This window comes from Bombina bombina, chromosome 4, assembly GCF_027579735.1.
Source record: "Bombina bombina isolate aBomBom1 chromosome 4, aBomBom1.pri, whole genome shotgun sequence".
Lineage (NCBI taxonomy): Eukaryota > Metazoa > Chordata > Amphibia > Anura > Bombinatoridae > Bombina > Bombina bombina.
In genome coordinates this window covers 226,005,699-226,027,376 of record NC_069502.1, presented here as the reverse complement: position 1 = coordinate 226,027,376, position 21,678 = coordinate 226,005,699, and the positions used below count along the sequence as shown (strand labels likewise).

At 36.7% G+C, this 21,678-nt stretch overlaps 1 protein-coding gene across 1 annotated transcript in view; it reads right to left on the bottom strand.

Moving 5' to 3' along the window:
- RAB6B (RAB6B, member RAS oncogene family) overlaps positions 1 to 21,678 on the bottom strand; it is a 166,828-nt gene that overhangs the window by 79,446 nt on the left and 65,704 nt on the right. The gene's annotated exons all lie outside the window — the stretch shown is intronic.

Genomic DNA, 21,678 nt, shown 5'->3' with positions numbered 1-21,678 from the left:
TTATAAATAGATCCTTTGCCTTTTATTTTGTAATTTAAAACACCTGCTTTTGCCTGTTAAAACCACCACCTAAACTGAAAACATGAATATTTTATTATTTTTCTTTATAGAGAAGTTATGTAAACAAGAGGCAAACAGGCTCAAGTCCCAGTGGGGGTGGAAGTGATAGGTAATACATTTTTCTTTCCAATATCTCTCTCTGTGTATTGACCATTATGTATAGACAGAGCATTAAGATACGGAGACCTTAAATGTAAAGAGAAATAAATAAGATTAGGAAGTTTGCTATATGTATATGGCCATGTTCTTGAGAACAATTGATTGATGCTATTTCATATACAAACATAAACCTAAAAGATGAATTCCTATACATATTATGCTTTGCAGCTACTGCAACAAGCGATTGGGAACACATTAAGGGGAAGTTCGTTTTACACTACAATGCCCCTTCATAAACAAAGTTTCAATTCACAATCAAAGTTACATAAGTTACTATGTTTATATTTGTACATAACAGAGACATAACAGAGACTTTGAATATAAGCTCTGCACCCTCCCCTCCCACTACTCATAAGATTTGAATTCAAAATTATATTTAGTTAGATAGATAGATAGATAGATAGATAGATAGATAGATAGATAGACAAACAGAAAGACAGGTAGGTATATAGGCAGAAAGATAGATCTTGATTTATATATGATCTTTATATATATATATATATATATATATATATATATATATATATATTTAGTTATACAATATATTGTATCAAGTTAGTAGATTTAGTTACTCTTTAATTATTATGGAATTATATGGGAATAATTTTATTTCTAATATGCTTTTTAATTATCTATTATAGAACAGTATTGTTACTCATACTAACGACGTGGTATCCTATTGTATGTGGACTCTAAGGGACCTATATAGCAAAGGTCTGTAGGACCTAATCCGACAGTGCAGATCAGGTCCGACAGACCTGGCTGAAAGTGGAGAGCAATACGCTCTCCGTATTCAGCATTGCACCAGCAGCTCTTGTGAGCTGCTGGTGCAACGCCGCCCCCTGCAGATTCGGCCGCCAGCAGGGGGGTGTCAATCAACCCTATCGTACTTGATTGGGTTGAATTGTGGCGGATAGGTTATGTAGCAGCGGTGTTTAGACCGCTGCTTCATAACTGGTGTTTCTGGAGAGTATGCAGGCTCGCCAGAAACACGGGCCCTCAGACCTGGCTGAAAGTGGAGAGCAATACGCTCTCCGTATTCAGCATTGCACCAGCAGCTCTTGTGAGCTGCTGGTGCAACGCCGCCCCCTGCAGATTCGGCCGCCAGCAGGGGGGTGTCAATCAACCCTATCGTACTTGATTGGGTTGAATTGTGGCGGATAGGTTATGTAGCAGCGGTGTTTAGACCGCTGCTTCATAACTGGTGTTTCTGGAGAGTATGCAGGCTCGCCAGAAACACGGGCCCTCAAGCTCCATCCGGAGCTTGATAAATGGGTCCCCATACATTTATATCATACAAAGGAACACTGTTTAAAGAGATATGAAACCCATATTTATTTCATGTAATTAGCAAGAGTCCATGAGCTAGTATGGGATATACAATCCTACCAGGAGGGGCAAAGTTTCCCAAACCTCAAAATGCCTATAAATACACCCCTCACCACACCCAGAATTCAGTTTTACAAACTTTGCCTCCTATGGAGGTGGTGAAGTAAGTTTGTGATAAGATTTCTACGTTGATATGCGCTTCTCAGCATTTTGAAGCCCGATTCCTCTCAGAGTACAGCGAATGTCAGAGGGATGTGAAGGGAGTATCACCTATTGAATGCAATGATTTCCCTAACGGGTGTCTATTTCTTAGGTTCTCTATTATTGGTCATAGAGATTCATCTCCTACCTCCCTTTTCAGACCGACGATAAACTCCCATATTCCATTACCTCTACTGATAACTGTTTCAGTACTGGTTTGGCTATCTGCTATATGTGGATGGGTGTCTTTTGGTAAGTATGTTTTTATTTCTTAAGACACCTCAGCTATGGTTTGGCACTTTATGCATTTATATAAAGTTCTAAATATATGTATTGTACTTATATTTGCCATGAGTCAGGTTCATGTATTTCCTTTTGCTGATTGTCAGTTTCATATTTGGGGAAAGTTAATATTAAGAAATATTTTTCTTACCTGGGATGTAGTCTTTTTTTCAGTTGACTACTTTGTTTCAAATTGCGGGCTGACTTAGGCTCGCGGGTGCACCAGATGCTACACTTTATTGCGTCACTCTTGGCGCGAGAATTTTTTGGTGCTAATGGCACGTCCATTGACGCAAGTTTGTCATTTCCAGCATCATAATTGACGCAGAGGTTCACACAGGGTTGCGTCGTTAGTGACGCGAGTGTGTCATTTCCGGACATGGTTGGCGCCAAAAAATGTTCCATTTACGTTGTGCGTCATTCTTGGCTCAAATTTTTTTTCATTATTTATTTACCCCATTGCTTTTGCCTCTTGCCTTTTTCTATGTCAGAGGGCTATGCTATTTGCATTTTTTTCCCATTCCTGAAACTGTCATATAAGGAAATTGACAAATTTTGCTTTATATGTTGTTTTTTTTTTTCAGATCATTATCAGTTCCTGAGATTCTCTTTTCTAGACAAGCGTTACCAATTTGTTGCTTTTCCTTTTTTGGATTAGCAACCGCTCAAAGAATCTTTTTTAAAGGTTTTTGGTGCCCTGCTTTATGGAAACCAGAGAGCAGGGTATTGCGGTGTTTCCTTATTTGGACAATATTTTGGTATTAGCTCAGTCCTTCCGTTCTGCAGAATCTCACACAAACCAACTAGTGTTGTTTCTCCGGAAACATAGTTGGAGGATCAATTTACCAAAAAGTTACTTGATTCCTCAGACAAGGGTCACCTTTTTAGGTTTCCAGATAGATTCAGTGTCCATGACTCTGTCTCTAACAGACAAGAGACGTTTGAAAGTGGTTGCAGCCTGTCGGCACCTTCAGTCTCAGTCATTCCCTTCAGTGGTTATGTGCATGGAAAATTTAGGTCTAATGACTGCAGCATTGGACGCATTTCCCTTTGCACGTTCTCACATAAGACCTCTCCAGCTTTGTTTGCTGAATCCATGGTGCAGGGATTATACTAAAATATCACAATTAATATCCTTAAATCCCAATGTTTGACACTCTCTGACGTGGTGGTAAATCACCAGCATTTAGTTCAAGGGGCTTCTTTGTTCGGCTAACCTGGACTATGATCTCTACAGATGCAAGTCTTTCAGGTTGGGGAGCTGTTTGGGGATCTCTGACAGCACAAGGGGTTTTGGAAATCTCAAGAGGCGAGATTACCAATCAATATTTTAGATCTCCGTGCTATTCTCAGAGCTCTTCAGTTTTGGCCTTTGTTGAAGAGAGAACTGTTCATTTATTTTCAAACAGACAATATCACATTCAGTGGCATTTGTCAATCAGCAGGTTGGGACTCACAGTCCACAAGCTATGAAGAAGTATCTCGGATACTTGCTTGGGCGGAATCCAGCTCCTGTCTAATTTCTGTGGTGCATATCCCAGGTATAGACATTGGGAGGCGGATCTAAACAAGAGACTTCCCAGATGCCTGTCCAGGTTCAGGGATTTTCAGGTGGAAGCAGTGAGTGCGATGACACTTCCTTGGTGTTATCAACCTGCTTATATCTTCCTGCCTCTAGTTCTTCTTCCAAGAGTGATTTCCAAAATCATAATGGAACAATCGTTTGTGTTGCTGGTGGCTCCAACATGGCCCCACAGGTTTTGGTATACGGATCTTGTTCGGATGTCCAGTTGCCAACCTTGGCCACTTCCGTTAAGGCCGGACCTACTGTCTCAAGGTCCATTTTTCCATCAGGATCTCCAATCATTAAATGTGAAGGTATGGAAATTGAACGCTTAGTGCTAAGTCATAGAGGTTTCTCTGACTCAGTGATTAATACTATGTTACAAGCTCGTAAATCTGTCTCTAGAAAGATTTATTATCGAGTTTGGAAGATCTACATTTTATGGTGTTCTTCTCATAAATTCTCTTGGCATTCTTTTAGAGTTGCAAGAATTTTACAGTTTTTTTCAGGATGGTTTGGATAAGGTTTTGTCTGCAAGTTCCTTGAAGGGACAAATCTCTGCTCTTTCTGTTTTATTCACAGAAAGATTGCTATCTTCCTGATATTCACTGTTTGTACAGGCTTTAGTTCGTATTTAAGCCTGTCTTTAAATCAATCTCTCCTCCTTGGAGTCTTAATTTGGTTTTGAAGGCTTTACAGGCTCCTCCATATTGAGCCTATGCATTCTTTGGACATTTAACTACTTTTTTGGAAAGTATTATTCCTTTTGGCCATCTCTTCTGCTAGAAGAGTTTCTGAGCTATCTGCTCTTTCTTGTGAATCTCCTTTTCTGATTTTTCATCAGGATAAGGCGGTTTTGCGGACTTTATTTCAATGTTTTCCTAAGGTTGTGAATTCTAATAACATTAGTAGAGAAATTGTTGTTCCTTTCTTGTGTCCTAATCCTAAGAATTCTTTGGAAAGATCTTTACATTCTTTGGATGTGGTGAGAGCTTTGAAATATTATATTGAAGCTACTAAGATTTCAGGAAGACTTCTAGTCTATTTGTTATATTTTCTGGTCCTAAGAAAGGTCAGAAAAACTTCTGCTATTTCCTTGGTTTGTTGATTAAAGCTTTTGATTCATCAAGCTTATTGAAGTCGGGTTAGGCCCCGATTCAGAGAATTACAGCTCATTCTACTAGATCAGTCGCCACTTCGTGGGCTTTTAAGAATGAAGCTTCACTTGATCAAATTTGCAAGTGGCAATCTGGTCCTCTTTACATACATTTACTTAATTCTACCATTTTTGATGTATTTGCTTCTTCAGAAGCAGTTTTTGGTAGAAAAGTTCTTCAGGCAGCTGTTTCAGTTTGATTCTTCTGCTGATGTTTTAAGTTTTTCTTTTCTTTATAAGAAAAACTTATATTTTGGGTTGTGGATTATTTTTTCAGCATATGGCTGTTGTTTATTTTTATCCCTCACTCTCTAGTGACTCTTGCGTGGAGTTCCACATCTTGGGTATTGCTATCCCATACGTCACTAGCTCATGGACTCTTGCCAATTACATGAAAGAAAACATAATTAATGTAAGAACTTACCTGATAAATTAATTTCTTTCTTACTGGCAAGAGTCCATGAGGCCTACCCTTTTTAATGGTGGTTATGATTTTTTTGTATAAAGCACAATTATTTACAAATTCCTTTGTTGATGCTTTTTACTCCTTTCTTTATCACCCCACTACTTGGTTATTCGTTAAACTGAATTGTGGGTGTGGTGAGGGGTGTATTTATAGTATTTATAGGCATTTTGAGGTTTGGGAAACTTGGCCCTCCTGATAGGATTGTATATCCCATACATCACTAGCTCATGGACTCTTGCCAATATGAAATAAATGAATTTATCAGGTAAGTTCTTACATAAATTATGTTTTTTTCTTTCAGGATTCAGATAGATAGAGCATGGATTTTAAACATCTTTTTAATTAACTTCTATTTTCAATTTTTCTTCTTTCTCTGGGTATCTTTTGTTGAAAAGCAGGGATGTATGCTTAGGAGCCGGCCCATTTTTGGAGCACTGTATAGCAGCAGCTTTGCAAGAATGTTATCAATTTAAAAGAGCACTAGAGGGCAGCGCTATTTCCTGCCATATAGTGCTCAAGATGCCTACTTAGGTATCTCTTTAACACAGAATATCATGGGAACAAAGCAAATTTGATAAAAGAAGTAAATTACAAACTTTTTTAAAATAGTCTGCTCTGTCTGAATCACATAAGAAAATGTTTGGGTGTCATATCCCTTTAAACATATTAAAATGTCTGTTCCATGGAAAAGGTTAAAAGAACACTGAACTCTTTCCTGATTCAGAGCATGCAATTTTAAGCAACTTTCTAATTTACTCCTATTATAAATTTTTCTTCGTTCTCTTGCTATCTTGATTTGAAAAAGAAGGCATCTAAGCTAAGGAGCCAGCCAATTTTTAGTTCAGCACCATGGGTGAATTTATCCACCAATCATCAACAACAACCCAGGTTGTTCACCAAAAATGGACCGGCATCTAGACTTACATTCTTGCTTTTCAAATAAAGATACCAAGAGAATGAAGAAAAAATGATAATAGGAGTAAATTAGAAAGTTGCTTAAAATTGCATGCTCTTTCTGAATCATGAAAGAAAAAATGTGGGTTCAGTGTCCTTTTAAGTTAAAGCTGTTCATTTGATATTGAGACTAGCAGAAAGTACGTGTTTGTGCAATATAGGCAGTGGGATAGATTTCTCACTGGCTGATAAGAACATCTACATAAAAGCAAAATGTTATCTTTCTAGTACATGAATATCCATTAAAAACTGTAAAGTGTTTTTAAAATGCCACCAACAAAAACATGAATTTAACAGCCCATTTTATATAGACAGAGCATTAAGATAAGGAGGCCTTAATGTAAAGAGAGATAGATTAGTTTAGGAGGTCTGCTCTTTCTGCAGGCTCAGCCCATGTATGTGAATATGCTCTTGACAACCATGGATTGAAGCTTCAATCAGCAAAAACAGCTCATTTATATACAAACATAAACCTAAAGGAGTCATTTCTCATACATTTTTAAATTATGCAGATACTGCAACAAGCCATTGGGAACACAATAGGAGGAACTAATTTTGCAGTGCAATGCCCCCTTAAAGTCAAACTTTCAGTTCTCAATGAAAGTTACATACCTAAATGTATTTTTGTACATAATGGAAACATTTAAGATAAACTCTGTATCTTCCCCTCCCACTACTCATTACATTTGAATTCAAAATTATAATTAGACAGACAGGCAGACAAATAGATATATAGACCGATCTATCAGATAGTTAAAGGGACACTGTTAGGAATTATTGTTAGCGTAAGTAGCGCCATCTTGTTCTTGGGTGCCATTTTGTCTTTGGCATCCATCTGGTCTGAATAATCTTTATTATAAGTAGTTTATTCTCTAGTGAGAAATATATTTTTGTTATTGGTTTCTGCAAAGCTAGTTGGCCTTGTAGTTGTTCTGGGCAAAACGCCTGGAAACCGCTATCTCTATAAGATGTTCAAATTACCTTGTGTTCATCCTAGATGCACTCCTTATTATGACTATAGAAATATTGTTTAGAGCTAGTAACTTTCCTGAACAACACTGTGTATAACTGTGTAAAATGACGCGGCCATAACGTGTCATCAAGTTAACCCTGTACACTGTAATTGGTGCCTATAAGACATGTTGTGTGTCTTTCAATAAACAGAATAGTGTTAGATCATTGCTGCGTGGTCTGAATTACTGTTCTCTGGACATCCTTATCAAATAATCTACATCATCTACAGGTGGTACAGTGGGCCCGAGGCTTAGGCCTGACTTGACACAACCCCCCTCCCCCCCGAAACGAACACCTTACAGTTTCTGGTGTCAGCTCGTGGGATTTGATTTGTACGGGGTAAGTGGATGAGTGTTTTTTACTCTACTTTCCCTCTGTGAATCTGAACCTAAATTTAGTTGGTTTTATTTTTTGTAATAGGTGTTGGTAATATATGATAAAGGGTTAAAAGGGATTCCTGCAGTAAAGAAAGAAGCAGGGTTTGTGCGAAGGTTTGAGTCCTGTCAGCACTTGTGATAATCCCTCTAGACAGGTTAATAGTCCTGTGCTAGTTTAAGACAGATATTGTTGTTCTGTCTGATTGAAGCGTGCAAGATAAAAGTTGGCATGCACTTGACGTGAGGGTCTTATATCCCCGTGCAAGTTGGCATCGCTTTGTGACAGTGAGTTTGAGTCTCACGTGTGTTAAAGTTGTCCATATCCATTCCTATAATAGAGTTTTGTTACCTACCTGGATCTGATGTTTGATATTTGATGCTTTGCTTGCATGCTTTTAATTGCTGTGCTGTGCTGTTGTGACTGTGCATTTTAGCATTGCTGCTCTTATTTGCATGTAAAATATTGATAATAAATGCGTGTTCGAAAAGGAGAATGTTATTGCATTTTTAATGTCTACAAAGGGGTTAACAGAAGTATTTCAGAAGCAGAGAGACATCCACTCGAGAAAGGGAGGGGGATCATAAAAAACTGTCAGTGAGCACAGCTGTGTAAAGGAAAAAGACTGTTACAGAAGCTCTGTTGTATGCGTGTTTGCAATAAAAAAAAAAAAGAAAAAAAAAAAGAATGGAGGATGTTTGATCCTGTTTGTAATGTGTTTTTCTCAATTTGTGGGGAAATGGCCATTCTCTGCAAATTCGGACACTTTCAAATACATTTTAAATTTGGTGGAAAGTTAATCTTATTGTATTTTTATATGTCTTTGGTATGTTATGAAATATATGTTTTCCTGAGAAGGAAGGAAAAAGGGAGTGAATTTCTGGTATGCGAGATGAGATGAGCTTGTGTGTGTGTATTGCTGTAAAAATTACTTTGGTGCTGTATGCTAATTATTTAAGCCATTTTATTAGCTAAGAAATCAGACATTGTAATGAGGTATTTGAAGTTTGCTTGTTATAGCTTTATAATTGTATTTTAAAGTCAACAGCATGTTTTAAGTATGTGTGTTATTAATAGCAGTTTTTAGTTTTAAGTGATAATTGTTGTATGTAAATATAAAGACTGTCCACCTGTTGCAGCATATAAATATATTGTTTTTTGTAAGTGAACCAATTAAGGGATTTGTGAATGTGCGGATGATTGAGGACCTTTGGTCATGTTCGGGTAAATGAAAAAGATTAACATTGTATTTGCAAGATCTGTGCACGGAGTTAGTGGAATAGATAAAATATGTATATCATTAAATGTATCTAAAAGTATTTGGGTCCTTTCTGTTGCGAGTAAATTAATATGCAGGTCATGATACAGTAGAATTTGTGTGGTAAATAATACATGCAGCCTAAATCATGGTTAGGGTATACGTATGTAATTTACGTGATAAATGGTTAGTCCTTAAAGGGACAGTACACTGTAACATAGTTTTGATATTAATGTATTGTCAATGGCTTGTTATACAAGCTGAATAGTTTAAAATGTAGGAGAGTTGCATTTGTGAGTGTATGTGTATATATGAAGTAAATTGCATTGGGTTGAATTTCGGATAATAAGTATATTTTATTATGTTCCTTATCTTATATTTGTCTGTAAAACCGAAGCTTAGGGCTTAGACAGAGCAATGGAAAATTGTTATTTTATTATTTAAAGGACCAGTTCACTCATGTGAAAGAAGTTCATGAGCAGCAATAGCACTGTATTAGCAGTTTGCAAAATATATTTTTTGAGACCTTTCTTTGTATTATTCTTTTTAAATCTGCCGTTTAGATAGCAGATATTTACGCAGTGTAACTTAATTCTCTCTGTAATGCAAGCTGAACTGATAAATTGTCTACAATCTTGGTGTTGCGATCTATGAGACTAGCGGAGGAAAAAAAAAAAAAAAGGAGGAGAGAAAATATTTAAAGGGATACAGGCAAACTGATATAAAATCTGAGATTTTAAGAAAATGTTTACAGAGAAGACAATGAGGTTTACTGTAAGCCTAACACTAGTATATTTAACTGTGTCAGCAGTTTCAATTAAAGATATATATATTTTTAATTTGGGTAAAATGTCCCTTTAACTAACCTGCACCCCACTGGGAGTGTGTTTTTATGCTTGTTATGCTTGCTTAGGCTATTTAATGAACGTCAGTATACATTTTTATTATAAGTAAGGCCAATGGATCGTTGGGAATAATTTAAAGGGGAAATTTTTTTATTATTCTTTTGTAGAAAGCTGTTATAACAATATATTTATATATATATACAATTGTTATATTTGGCTAGAGAGCTGCAGAATGGTGAATATCAACTTATAAACAAAGTTAAATCAAATAATTGTGTTATTATTAAAATTTTGGTTATGTAAAAGTATAGACTGGATTCTAGAGCTTTTCACAAATTATTTGTGCCACACCTGATTTATTTAACAGTGGATTTGCATGGTGCATGCAGGCAGGAGCTATATAGAACAGTGGCTGTACCATGGTTATCTGATCTTTCCCAAAATAGGATACTTAGGTGTTTGTGTGTTACTTTGTAAATTTATGGTTCGGGATTTTATTTGTAGATATGCAACTGGAGTTTATTGAGCATCTGCAGTGATTGCATCATTAATATGATCTCATAATATTGTGCATAGTAGAAGTTGCAGAACCAGGGTATAGATGGTTCTTTTAGGATTTTAATTATTTGTAGTGTTTTGCGAGTGCTGTGTTTCAGTGAATGTCAGTATATGTGTTGAATTTCAGGTTAATTGTGGTTGTTTAAAGTTTGTGTCGGCTGTTAATGTTTTGTTTTGTGAAATTTGTGTTTTGTGACAATTGGTTTTAAATGTTTTCTAAGAGATTGTTATGTTTTTCTCTTTTGTGACTGCGTGTGGAAGTGTGATGTATGAATGGCATATTGAATAGTGAGGTGTATTTGATTTTTCTTGCTATTGAGAATAGTATTCTGCATGTATGAGTGGAGTGCATGATTTGTCTTTTAGTTTCGTGTTACCTTGTGTTTGCGTGCCACATGGGATGTTTCACGCAAACAAGGGGGAAGTCTTGATGAGTATCTTTATGTGAGATGGATGATTATTATTTTAAGTAAGAAAGTGAAACTAAAATGTTTTTATTTTTCTATTTTGTTCTTAACACAATATTTGTATTTGCAGGATGAGATCATGCAGCTGTATCCAGAGATTAAAGACACTAACTGAATTATTTTTGAGTTTTCCATATTTAGGTAAAATCTGTACAGATAAAATTCCATAAGTGCACTCTTCAAAAGCTGGAAGATTGAATGCAAGTAAACCTTTTAGATGGAGAAAAATGAGGATAAAATACCTTTTGTTAAGCTTGTTTTAATCACCATACTGCAGTAAAAGTTGCTGAACTATCTTTGGATCCATTCTTTGCATTGCATTCTGGTACAAGCCCCAGAACTGGACTCTGGGTAATCCATGACTGTTTCCTATGAGGTGTGTCTTCAGGACATAAAGACTATCCTTCTCTGGACTGTGCCTTGCCGGTTGATATTGAGGACCTGTTATGCTGTTACAGGGTCAACCAATTCAATTAGGGGAGTATTGTTTTAACTTGTTTACTTATATTTCTTGTTTGTATGCTTTTGTATTGGTGTTATTTTCTGTTGATCATATTAGTTATAAGAAGTCATATATGCCTTATTGGTATTAGTGGATATTGTAGTTTATGTACTTAAACAAAGTAACCCTTTAGATAAGCATCACTCTAAACCTTGCAGTATTGTAACCTATTGAATGGCCCACTGAGTATAGAAAATATGTTTGCACCTTTATAGTTTAAAGAAAATGCTGCAATATATCAGAATATTTTAGACCCTTCACCCTATAGAACGCAATGAGGATATGTCTCAGCTAGAAGTTTATATTAATTATACAGAGAAATATTTATTTAGGGAGTAGCATAATTATAGTTTATGAAAGCAAATGTATTTTTCCCTTTTATTAATTGGTATGGTATCTGCAATTTGAATGTTGTAGTTCCAGAGGTTTGTCAATGAAAGGTATTATTTTTCCATAAAGATGTGTTTTCCTTTAAAGGATTTTGTAGTTTTAAATGATGTTATGATTGTATTCTTTCCTCATACAGGAGTGTGAGAGAATTTAGGTTGCATAAAGTAATTAGTAAACTAGTAGTGTTTATATAAGATGAGATTGTTGACTATTAGGATCCTAGTGGGAGAATTATAAAAAATTATAGATAGTAGCTGTGCAGAATAAAGAAACACTAGGTTCTTTTATTTTTAGTAGTTCCAAGTAACCGTGTAAAGAGATTCATTTTTTTTTAAGAAAATATTTTTATTGACTGTTTTTTTTTTTTAATTTTTGCTACAGGGCAGGCCTTACCATAAGTTTTAGTATAGCCATTCAGCCTCTTGATGAAGTATCATTTCAATTGTATAGAGAAGCTGTTAATTATTCTCTGTAAAAGTATCAATGTATTTAGTTTGTATTATATATCCACAATGCTTTTTTCTTGGTTTTAAATGATATAGGATGAGTTAAGCTAAAGAAATTGTGATGCTTACAAAAAAAAGATGAAAGAAGTTTTATTTGGACATAATTGTGATTGTATTGGGGTGTGTACTCATCTTGTGCTGTTTTTGTTTCCTTCTCAGACTCCTTCTGACTCGAGTGTCTGCTTGCTATGGGGATCCACTGGCTACCTTGTCTACCCCATGAACAAACCATCAGACTTCCAGCATCTCCCTGCGGAAGAACACTGGATAAGCACCCCTACTGCAAATGAACTGTATTAAAGCAAAGTGTCTGAGGAAGGTGGAGCGCTCTAAATAGACAAAGACTGTTCTTAAAGTGATCGGAGGCCCCCTAGAGACATTTGTGCTGTTACCATGTCATGCTTTACTGTGGAGAATGAACTGTTGGACATATTGGGGGGTGCTAGCAATGCAGGTGGAGAAATAAAAGATGCAGCGGTGTTTGGGGGTAGATGGGGGGCTGGTTGGGTCAGAATAGGGAGCGATAGTAAGCTTAAAAGGCTGGAAGCTAAATTCTGGCAAATAATTTATTCCATATACATTCGAATTAAAATCACAGGTAAAATGTTCATATAGACATACAATAAAATTCAATTCATGGATCCATGAAACTCTTACAGGAGTTGTGTAACTGGCTACTTTAGTTATACAAAACCTTGAATGTAGCTATCTCCAAAGTACATATGTGTGTTTGGGATAGATTAATTAGTGAGTCGGTTGCCTGACTATGAAGTTTTGGATATGGTTCTATTGTCTGTTGATGAAAAGGACGTGTGAACTGTGGTTCAAATCAAAACAATGTGATAGTCGAGGTGTAACAAAAAACAATATGTCAACTTTCAAATAAACATTAAAATCTCAGCATATGATTGTGTAAAAACATTCGTTCAAACTTCAATACAAAATTCAAAAATCAATACAATAATCAAAGGCGTGTGAGATCCATTATTGGACCAAGTGGAGGAGGGGCTGTGAGAGAACGTGGCATTGATGAGAAATTCGGTGTTTAACCCCAAAAAAAAGTGAATCCACACTAGCGCTAGTGAAAAAAAATGATACAAAAAAATATACAAAAAATACAGTTCAATGCAGATCAATCATAATGTCTTCCAAGTTTTGTGTAGGTGTAACAATATGTTCTGGTGGTGTGCGGATAGACACCAAAATGTTATTTTTAGATAAATAATAAATCCGGTGTAAAAAAAGAAGCGACAAGTGAAAAAAATGAAGCGAGAAGTGAAAAAAATGAGAGACAGATGAAAAAATGTGTGTCTTAAAAAATCCCTTGAAAAATTAAAACAAATATATCCACAATCCAGGAGTGTAAAATTACGCATAAAAATCTCTAAAAATCTAAACAAGTGCTCCTATATACAGAGCCGCTTCAGCACCCTAGGTGCCAGATCCGGAGGTGGTAGTTACCAATTTATATGTGATATAGTTAGTGTCTCTGATGGAAGTCCATATAGTGTATATAAATAATGCTCAAAAAAGCCAATATCACAAAAATATAAAAAATATAAAAAAATGGTTGGGTCTTTGTGCAGGTAGACTGGTAGTTTTGGGGATGCTGGAAGGTAGAAGGAAAGTATTGGAGAGGCCACACCTATGTGCAGTGACTAATTGTGCCCTATTGGCCTATAAAATTATACCACGACATGTGAATATTTTTCTCACATAGAGTTCTGTTACCATAGTATTAGGCTCATACTGTTGTTAAAGGCTTTCCTCATATTCTGCGCCTGTCTATTTTTATGTTATTCTGTTAGAATAAAAGAGTGGTATGTTAGGAATTATTGTTAGCGTAAGTAGCGCCATCTTGTTCTTGGGCGCCATTTTGTCTTTGGCATCCATCTTGTCTGAATAATCTTTATTATAAGTAGTTTATTCTCTAGTGAGAAATATATTTTTGTTATTGGTTTCTGCAAAGCTAGTTGGCCTTGTAGTTGTTCTGGGCAAAACGCCTGGAAACCGCTATCTCTATAAGATGTTCAAATTACCTTGTGTTCATCCTAGATGCACTCCTTATTATGACTATAGAAATATTGTTTAGAGCTAGTAACTTTCCTGAACAACACTGTGTATAACTGTGTAAAATGACGCGGCCATAACGTGTCATCAAGTTAACCCTGTACACTGTAATTGGTGCCTATAAGACATGTTGTGTGTCTTTCAATAAACAGAATAGTGTTAGATGATTGTTGCGTGGTCTCAATTACTACTGTTCTCCGGACGTCCTTATCAAATAATCTACGTCATCTCGAGGTGGTACAGTGGGCCCGAGGCTTAGGCCCCCCCCGAAACCAACACCTTACAGACACTGAACCCAATTTTTTTCTTTTGTGATTCAGATAGAACATGCAATTTTAAGCAAATTTCTAATTTACTCCTATTATCAATTTTCCTTCATTCTCTTGATATCTTTATTTAAAAAAGAAGGGATCTAAGCTAAGGAGCCAGACAATTTTTGGTTTAGAACTATGGACAGCACTTGTTTATTAGTGGGTGAATTTATCCACTAATCAGCAAGAACAACCCAGGTTGTTCACAAAAATGGGCCGGCATTTAAACTTACATTCTTGCATTTCAAATAAAGATACTAAGAGAATGAAGAAAATGTGATAATAGGAGTAAATTAGAAAGTTGCTTAAAATTGCATGCTTTATCTGAATCACGAAAGAAAAAATCTGGGTTCAGTGTCCCTTTAAGTCATAGAACATTACATATAATGTGAATGTATACCCTCTTAACCTCAACAAACAAAAGCCTTTCCATGGAAATAGAATAGGACATATATCCGGCCATCTCTGTACATATAGGTATACCACTTCTCCAGAGTGAATAGGTTAAGGGAGTATATACATGCTGGAATCCGTCGTAGGAAATTTTATCATTTGATTATATAGTTTTATTTGTTGTAGACAAGAAGGTTATTTCCACTACAATTATGTTATTGCATTCTTAACAGTAAATGACAAACAAGAACAGAGCATTTGGGTATCAATGACAACTCTGCAAGATGAAAAAGTTAGGTAGAAAGATTACTCTAATCCTCCTCTAAACCACATAAAAATCTATCATGAAGCCAATACATTATATAGAGCATTCATCATTTTCACAAAATGTAACTCATTCCTGGTCATTCTGTGTACAGCTAATTAAGGGCTAGATTATGAGTGGAGCGCAAGTGAAAAGGGGGTTATGTTTTTAGAAAGTAAACACAATTGCTTGGTTGGGTTAGCTCAGCCTCCAAGCTGTGGTTAACTGTTTCGTGAAACAAAAAATTGTCACATCACACATCATAAAAGCATTACAAAGTACAGTTACACTCATAATAACCTGTCTAATAAAAATTATTTTTTAAAATATTGCAAAAATAAGTTATAAGGGCTTAAAGATACGAGGAAAAAAATGCGATAAATACATATACATGACTAATTATGGATATGTATGTATGTATATATGTGTGTACACATGTATTTATGTATTTATATATGTACATATGTATTTACAGACATATATACACATATAAACACATAAATGTATATGTACACAAATATAGCCATATATATAAGTGCATTGGAGCCCTTTGCAGTTAAGTAGAGGAAAACATGTAAAATCATATTTATGTAATATTTAATTTTAATAAAGTGTTATACTATGTATTCACTGTAAATATTTCACATTCCAATGTTCTGCACATAGCAGAATTTGTTCTATATATTTATAAATAGATATCCCTATATATATATATATATATATATATATATATATATATATATATATATATATATATACAGGGAGTGCAGAATTATTAGGCAAGTTGAATTTTTGAGGATTAATTTTATTATTGAACAACAACCATGTTCTCAATGAACCCAAAAAAACTCATTAATATCAAAGCTGAATAGTTTTGGAAGTAGTTTTTAGTTTGTTTTTAGTTATAGCTATTTTAGGGGGATATCTGTGTTTGCAGGTGACTATTACTGTGCATAATTATTAGGCAACTTAACAAAAAACAAATATATACCCATTTCAATTATTTATTTTTACCAGTGAAACCAATATAACATCTCAACATTCACAAATATACATTTCTGACATTCAAAAACAAAACAAAAACAAATCAGTGACCAATATAGCCACCTTTCTTTGCAAGGACACTCAAAAGCCTGCCATCCATGGATTCTGTCAGTGTTTTGATCTGTTCACCATCAACATTGCGTGCAGCAGCAACCACAGCCTCCCAGACACTGTTCAGAGAGGTGTACTGTTTTCCCTCCTTGTAAATCTCACATTTGATGATGGACCACAGGTTCTCAATGGGGTTCAGATCAGGTGAACAAGGAGGCCATGTCATTAGATTTTCTTCTTTTATACCCTTTCTTGCCAGCCACGCTGTGGAGTACTTGGACGCGTGTGATGGAGCATTGTCCTGCATGAAAATCATGTTTTTCTTGAAGGATGCAGACTTCTTCCTGTACCACTGCTTGAAGAAGGTGTCTTCCAGAAACTGGCAGTAGGACTGGGAGTTGAGCTTGACTCCATCCTCAACCCGAAAAGGCCCCACAAGCTCATCTTTGATGATACCAGCCCAAACCAGTACTCCACCTCCACCTTGCTGGCGTCTGAGTCGGACTGGAGCTCTCTGCCCTTTACCAATCCAACCACGGGCCCATCCATCTGGCCCATCAAGACTCACTCTCATTTCATCAGTCCATAAAACCTTAGAAAAATCAGTCTTGAGATATTTCTTGGCCCAGTCTTGACGTTTCAGCTTGTGTGTCTTGTTCAGTGGTGGTCGTCTTTCAGCCTTTCTTACCTTGGCCATGTCTCTGAGTATTGCACACCTTGTGCTTTTGGGCACTCCAGTGATGTTGCAGCTCTGAAATATGGCCAAACTGGTGGCAAGTGGCACCTTGGCAGCTGCACGCTTGACTTTTCTCAGTTCATGGGCAGTTATTTTGCGCCTTGGTTTTTCCACACGCTTCTTGCGACCCTGTTGACTATTTTGAATGAAACGCTTGATTGTTCGATGATCACGCTTCAGAAGCTTTGCAATTTTAAGAGTGCTGCATCCCTCTGCAAGATATCTCACTATTTTTGACTTTTCTGAGCCTGTCAAGTCCTTCTTTTGACCCATTTTGCCAAAGGAAAGGAAGTTGCCTAATAATTATGCACACCTGATATAGGGTGTTGATGTCATTAGACCACACCCCTTCTCATTACAGAGATGCAAATCACCTAATATGCTTAATTGGTAGTAGGCTTTCGAGCCTATACAGCTTGGAGTAAGACAACATGCATAAAGAGGATGATGTGGTCAAAATACTCATTTGCCTAATAATTCTGCACTCCCTGTATATACAGTATACATATATACTGTATATATAAATTTGTATAGATCTATACCTATATATAATCATGTGTGTATATATATATATATATATATATATAGTATCTCACAAAAGTGAGTGCTCCCCTCACATTTTTGTAAATATTTTATTATATCTTTTCATGTGACAACACTGAAGAAATTACTCTTTGTTACAATGTAAAGTAGTGACTGTACAGCCTGTATAACAGTGCAAATTTGCTGTCCCCTCAAAATAATTCAACACACAGTCATTAATGTGTAAACTGTTGGCAACAAAAGTGAGTACACCCCTAAGTGGAAATGTCCAAATTGGGCCCAATTAGCCATTTTCCCACCCCGGTGTCATGTGACTCATTAGTGTTACATGATCTCAGGTGTGAATGGGGAGCAGGTGTGTTAAATTTGGTGTTATTGCTCTCACACTCTCTCATACTGGTCACTAAAAGTTCAACATGGCACCTCATGGCAAAGAACTCTCTGAAGATCTTAAAAAAAGAATTGTTGCTCTACATAAATATGGCTTAGGCTATAAGACGATTGCCAAGACCCTGAAACAGGAGCTGCAGCACGGTGGGCAAGACCATACAGCAGTTTCACAGGAAAGGTCTACTAAGAACAGGCCTCGCCATGGTCGACCAAAGAAGTTGAGTGCCCATGCTGAGCATTATATCCAGAGGATGTCTTTGGGAAATATACGTATGAGTGCTGCCAGCATTGCTGCAGAGATTGAAGGGGTGAGGGATCAGACTGTCAGTGCTCAGACCATACGCCGCACACTGCATCAAATTGGTCTGCATGGTTGTTGCCCCAGAAGGAAGTATCTTCTAAAGATGATACACAAGAAAGCCCGAAAACAGTTTGCTGAAGCCAAGCAGACTAAGGACATGGATTACTGGAACTATGTCCTGAGGTCTGATAAGACCAAGATAAACGTATTAGGTTCAGATGGAGTCAAGTGTGTATGTGGCAGCAACCATGTGAGGAGTACAAAGACAAATGTGTCTTGCCTACAGCAGGGATAGGCATGGACCAAAGCTGTGGCGGACATTTTCCAAAGTACAGACCTTAGTGAAGGACACCAAGGTCTACATTTAGCTACCAATCAGCAAGCTCAACCCAGGTGGTCAATCAAAAATGGGCCGGCTACTAAACTTACATTATTGCTTTTTTCAAATAAAGATACCAAGAGAACAAAGAGAAATTGATAATAGGAATACATTATAAAGTTGCTTAAAATTGCATGCTCTATCTGAATTATGAAAGAAAAAAAATTTGGTTTAGTGTCCCTTTAACCCCTTAATGACCGAGGACGTGCAGGGTACAACCTAAAAAAAAATACAGTTAACGCCTGAGGATGTACCCTGCACGTCCTTGCTCTGGAAAGCAGCTGGAAGCGATCCTGCTCGCTTCCAGCCACTTTCTGGTTATTGCAGTGATGCCTCGATATCGAGGCATCCTGCAATAACCTTTTTTATCCCTCTGATGCAAAGAGAGCCACTCTATGGCCCTCTCTGCACTGGACATCGATGGCAAGTCGGTATCGTTGGTGGGTGGGAGCCGGTGTGGGAGGCAGGTGGCGGCCATCGATGGGCCTTGTGAGGTGAAGGGGTGCGATTGTGGGCGGGGATAGCCGAGGGCGCGCACGGACGCGCGCGTGTGCACGGGGAGGCGGGGCGGGCGCGTGCACATGGAGGGAGTGGGTGGGAACCGCTACACTACAGAAAAATTTGTGTTAAAAGTTGGAAAAAGAGGGGGAATACATTTTATAAAAAACGATCAGTCAGGGGGTGGGGGGGGGGTTGGTCTGTGGGGGGGGGGGAAGCTACACTACAGAAAAAAATGAAAAAAATAAATAAAACCTATTGTTTTTTTGCAAACTGGACACTGGCCAGAACCCAAGATGGCCCCCAATAAGGCAGAGGGGGAGGGTTAGAGAGCTGTTTGGGGGGGGGATCAGGGAGGTTGGGGGCTAAAGGGGGATCCTACACATCAGCATATGTAAATATGCTAAAAAAAAAAAATCAAAGATACTTTTTATTTTAGTACTGGCAGACTTTCTGCCAGTACTGCACTTAAGATGGAGGGGACAATTGAGGGGTGGGGGAGGGAAGGGAGCTGTTTGGGAGGGATCAGGGGGTGTGACATGTCAGGTGGGAGGCTGATCTCTCTACTAAAGCTAAAATTAACCCTGCAAGCTCCCTACAAACTACCTAATTAACCCCTTCACTGCTAGCCATAATACACGTGTGATACGCAGCGGCATTTAGTGGCCTTCTAATTACCAAAAAGCAACCCCAAAGCCATATATGTCTGCTATTTCTGAACAAAGGGGATCCCAGAGAAGCATTTACAACTATTTGTGCCATAATTGCACAAGCTGTTTGTAAATAATTTCAGTGAGAAACCTAAAGTTTGTGAAAAAGTTTGTGAAAAAGTGAACAATTTTTTTTATTTGATAGCTTTTGGCGGTGAAATGGTGGCATGAAATATACCAAAATGGGCCTAGATCAATACTTTGGGTTGTCTACTACACCACTCTAAAGCTAAAATTAACCCTACAAGCTCCCTAATTAACCCCTTCACTGCTGGGCATAATACAAGTGTGGTGCGCAGCGGCATTTAGCGGCCTTTTAATTACCAAAAAGCAACGCCAAAGTCATATATGTCTGCTATTTCTGAAGAAAGGGGATCCCAGAGAAGCATTTACAACCATTTGTGCCATAATTGCACAAGCTGTTTGTAAATAATTTCAGTGAGAAACCTAAAATTGTTAAAAATGTAAGTTTTTTTTTAATTTGATCGCATTTGGCAGTGAAATGGTAGCATGAAATATACCAAAATGGGCCTAGATCAATACTTGTGGTTGTCTACTACACTACACTAAAGCTAAAATTAACCCTAGAAGCTCCCTACATGCTCCCTAATTAACCCCTTCACTGCTGGGCATAATACACTTGTGGTACGCAGTGGCATTTAGCGGCCTTCTAATTACCAAAAAGCAAAGCCAAATCTATATATGTCTGCTATTTATGAACAAAGGGGATCCCAGAGAAGCATTTACAACCATTTATGCCATAATTGCATAAGTTGTTTGTAAATAATTTCAGTGAGAAATCTAAAGTTTGTGAAAAAATGTGTGAAAAAGTGAAAAAAAAATGTATTTGATCACATTTGGCGGTGAAATGGTGGCATGAAATATACCAAAATGGACCTAGATCAATACTTTGGGATGTCTTCTAAAAATAAATATATACATGTCAAGGGATATTCAGGTATTCCTGAAAGATATCAGTCTTCCAATGTAACTAGCGCTAATTTTGAAAAAAAGTGGTTTGAAAATAGCAAAGTGCTACTTGTATTTATGGCCCTATAACTTGCAAAAAAAAGCAAAGAACATGTAAACATTGGGTATTTTTAAACTCAGGACAAAATTTAGAAACTATTTAGCATGGTTGTTTTTTGGTGGTTGTAGATGTGTAACAGATTTTGGGGGTCAAAGTTAGAAAAAGTGTTTTTTTCCATTTTTTCCTCATTTTTTTTTTTTCTTTTTTACAGCAAATTATAAGATATGATGAAAATAATGATATCTATATTTCAAAGTCCATTTAATGGCGAGAAAAACGGTATATAATATGTGTGGGTACAGTAAATGAGTAAGAGGAAAATTACAGCTAAACACAAACACTGCAAAAATGTAAAAATAGCCTTGGTCCCAAACGGACAGAAAATGGAAAAGTGCTGTGGTCGTTAAGGGGTTAATAGAAAAAACATTTCCATTAATCTAACTGGATCATACATTATATTGTGTGTGGTGCACGAAAGGTTAAAAAGGAAATATCACCATTTTGTTGGCTTTAGGGCATAAAGAATACAGTAACAAAATTTAAAAAGTTTCATAGAATGCTGGCCTCTTTGTGACCTGTTAGTTTGTGAAACCCCACACATTTCTTCAATTTCATTATTATTAATAGTTAAAAATCTAATCTTTCAGAGAGAAATAAATAAATATATTTAAAAGAAAAAGATTGAACTGTAATTTGTATGTGATAAAAACATGAAACTACATTTTTAATAAAAAATGTGTAGTAGTTTTCCATTATTTATTTTTTCTTTAAATCAGACTATGATTTTCTTAGCTATTCTCCTGAATTAATAAATATTAAGCTTTTTAAATTA